We start from the raw sequence: 3,976 nt of genomic DNA on the forward strand, positions 1-3,976 counted from the left end.
CCAGGCATCTCTGGTTTGACTTTGTTGTTGTGGAGTTCGTTGTAGTGTTCACTAGACAGTAGTTCTCTTATCAAATGACCCCGTTTCTCCGTGAGTATTACTGAAGTCAACAACATGAGCTCCCTAAAGGCAGTTGTACCACCCTGTTACAGTCGTTGGAGGTATGTGGTGATTCGGTATATCTAAATATGTCCTGACTGTGTACACACTAAAAAAACAAGTGTTCCTCAAGGGTTTTTTTGGGGGGGGGAAGGGTGATGCTTTTATGTGGAACAATAATGAGTCAAAGAACTCTTCAATGGTTCTTTACAGTTCAGAGAAGGGTTCTTCGCTCTTTTAGTGATAATTCAAATGTAGGGGAGGCGGCTCATTTGAATATTTTAGGGGCGTCGGTTGCGCACAGCTCTTTCTGTGCAAACCGTGAGTCTGAGTGTCATTCCATTCTCATCTCATGTGTTCTGCTAAGCTGTTTATATGTACACATGACTATGGCCAGTACGTGTGTTGAGGAGGCACATATGGTCTTGTCTCAATTAAGAACGGTTGATTAATTCTGTCAGTGGTTCTCAGTGATCTTCTCAGGGACCGCCAGCTGTTCCAGAGGGTGCTCACTTGATTTAACATGTAAATAGAATAAGGTTTACCAGAATCTGTTCTTCAAAAGGATTTACAAAGAACCTTTCAGAATGAGGAAGGTTCTTTATAGAACCGTTCTCCGTAAAGGTTCTACAAATAACCATAAAAAAGGGTTCTATTTAGCCCCCGAAAGGGTTGTAACCATAGCAGAACCCTTTATTGGTGCTACTACAACCTTTTTGAATGTCTATTAGAACAATAGGACAGGGTTCTTTAAATACAAGTTCCATTTAGAACCTTATGAGCATGGGTCTTTATTGAACCTTCAAAAAAGGTTCCGCTATGGTTACAAGCCAAAGAACCCTTATCTGGTACTGTTTAGAACCATTATTGTTTTCCTTTCTGCCTATAGACCGACACGGAGAGGGTCGACCACAGACAGACAGCACAGTCTCTGCCCCCATAGATACTCGTGTATTGTGTCTGTGTGTTTCTCTGTGCGTATGTACACCAAACAGTGTGAAACGTGTCCCTTTTTCCACCCCATAGGGACCTCATCTGGTCACTATCCCCGCCTGGCGTCCCAAACTCCTCAAGCGACGGGACGAAATAACACAGACAGTTCACCTCTATATACCCCACAGCCAATTTGCACAGCATCACTGCAGAACTGTGTTATTGTGAGTTTGTGTGTGTGTGTATGTTTGCGTGCGTGCGTGCGTACGCGCAGGAGAGCGCTAGAGAAGAGTGTGTGACTCTGCCTGCAYGACCCAAAAGCACTTTACCGGCTGCATAGTTCCGCTCCAGTGACTTCAGTTTTACTCTCCGGCTGTAGAACCATCTTCMGAGAAGGGGTCAAATATCATGGTTAAAATACATTGCAAAACCAAAGGTGGATTATTGTTTGGTAAAAAAAAAAAGCCCGAATGACTGCTGCAGATGTCAATATGTCGGTGTGCCAACCTATTCAACACGTTTCTGAAATCTCTGTCTTTGCAGTTTAGAATGTAATGGCAGATTTATCTTTGTATACAGGCACTATTGGTTCTTAGCTGTACTATCCTGACGTAATCATGCTATGAATATATCTAGCGTAAATGACTACATTTGTAGTCTGTTAGGTTTTAGTTTTGGCATGTAGTGAAACGTGGGTGGATTGCTTGGGATCACTATAATTAGTGATTCAGTAAACAAACAGATCGATTCAAATATGGTGACTCAACCTCGACATTTTTGTGTTCACAACAGACTTAAAGACACGTATGTGATGAATAACCCCGTGCCAAAAGGTCAATGTTCATTTAAGCGGTTTTTATGTTTCGTTCGGCTCTAATTGGGTAAATTGATTGAAGCGCGCTTCACATACACAAAAACAAATCATTAGGAAAAACTGAATCTGAAATGTTAGCAACATACCATACCATCTGAAGAACTTTTTGGATATGTTGGTCCATGATTAAAAACAAGTTGGTCAAGCTAAGGAGGATCAGAACTCTACTTCAGAAATCTACTCGCCTTTCTTGGATGGACACAGCATATATGGTTAGACTACAACCTGTCCTAACAGTATCCAGAACCATTTCTAGAACCTTTGCGATATTCTCTTATACTAGGCATCAATATGGTGTTTCACTAGACATGCACAGGCACAATCTGTCTGGCCAGTGATTGTTCCTTGCTTGTCTAACTCAGACCAGACCAGTTGCTCACAGACACGAATGTGTCTGAACCTCCACCTGGAAGGTTGGCGAGTCAATCCCAGATATCCGTGCTAGACCAGGAAGTGTTCTCCTCAGACACGTACAGGCGGGGCCTGATTAGCCGGGTCTGAATGGGCCAGAATTGCATTTCTGTCGGCATGGCAAATGTATAGTGTCTCTGTTACGATGATCAGTGTCTGACTCCTGCCCCGGGACAAGGGAGAGTCATTTAACCCTGTTTATCTCTCTCCCTCTCTGTCTACCCCTCTCCCTATTCCTCTATCTCTCACTCTCCCTCGCTCCCATTCCTTCTCTCTCTCACTCTCCCTCTCCTACTCCATCTCTCTCTCTCACCCCCTCCATCTCTCGCTCTTTTTTTCACCTTTATTTAACCAGGTAGGCTAGTTGAGAACAATTTCTCATTTGCAACTGCGACCTGGCCAAGATAAAGCAAAGCAGTTCGACACATACAACAACACCGAGTTACACATGGAATAAAAAAACATACAATCAATAATACAGTAGAAAAGTCTATATACAGTGTGTGCAAATGAGGTAGGATAAGAGAGGTAAGGCAATAAATAGGCCATGGTGGCAAAGTAATTATAATATAGCAATTAAACACTGGAATTGTAGGATGTGCAGAAGATGAAGGCGCAATTTGAGATACTGGGGTGCAAAGGAGCAGGATAAATAAATAAATAAATACAGTATGGGGATGAGGTAGATTGATGGCTATTTACAGATGAGCTAAAATCAAATCAATCAAATCAATCAAATGTTTATTCAGTCAATACACCATGGTTAGCAGATGTTAATGCGAGCTGTAGCGAATGCTTGTATGCTTCTAGTTCGTACAATCAGTAATAACCAAACATAAATCTAACCTCTAACAATTTCCACGCTCACTACCCTTACACACACGACACAAGTGTGAAGGATAAAGAATATGTACATAGATATATGGATGAGTGTGGTTACAAGAACGGCAATGGCAGATGCAGGTAGATGGTATAGAGTACAGTTATATACATATGAGATGGGTACATTTGGTAGGCGTATGTTAAACATTGTTTAAGTGGCCATTGCTTAAAGTGGTAGTGGTCATTTTCAACATAACTTTCCATCATTCCCATTTTTTAAGTGGCTGGAGTGTGAGTTCAGTAATGCGTTGGCAGCGGCCGCTAAATGTTAGTGTCGGCTGTTTAACAGTCTGATGGCCTATGAGATAGAAGCATGTTTTTCGTCTCTCAGCCCTGCTTTGAATGGCACCTTTACTAACCCTCGCTTCTGGATGATAGCGGGAGTGAAACAGGCAGTGCTTGGATGGTTGTTGTCCTTGATGAATTTTATGGCCTTTCCTGTGACATACGGGTGATGTAGGCTGTCCTGGAGGGCAAGGATAGATTTTGCCCCTGGTGATGCGTTCTCTGCAGACCTCGACTACACCTCTGGAGAGCTTACGGCTTGTGGCGAGCATTTGCCCGATACCAGGCGGTGATACAGCCGGACAGGATGCTCCTGTTGTGTCATCCTGTAGAGTTTGATGAGTAGCTTTTGGTGAAAGCCGAATTCTTCAGCCTCCCATGAGGTTGAAGAGGCGCATGCGCGCCTTATCAACAAAACGCATGTCTGTGTGGTGATACCAATTCAAGTTGTTCCGTAGTGTACAAACCCGAGGATACTAAAACAATTTACAA

The sequence above is a fragment of the Salvelinus sp. IW2-2015 genome, linkage group LG24 (genome assembly GCF_002910315.2).
Source record: "Salvelinus sp. IW2-2015 linkage group LG24, ASM291031v2, whole genome shotgun sequence".
Classification (NCBI taxonomy): domain Eukaryota; kingdom Metazoa; phylum Chordata; class Actinopteri; order Salmoniformes; family Salmonidae; genus Salvelinus; species Salvelinus sp. IW2-2015.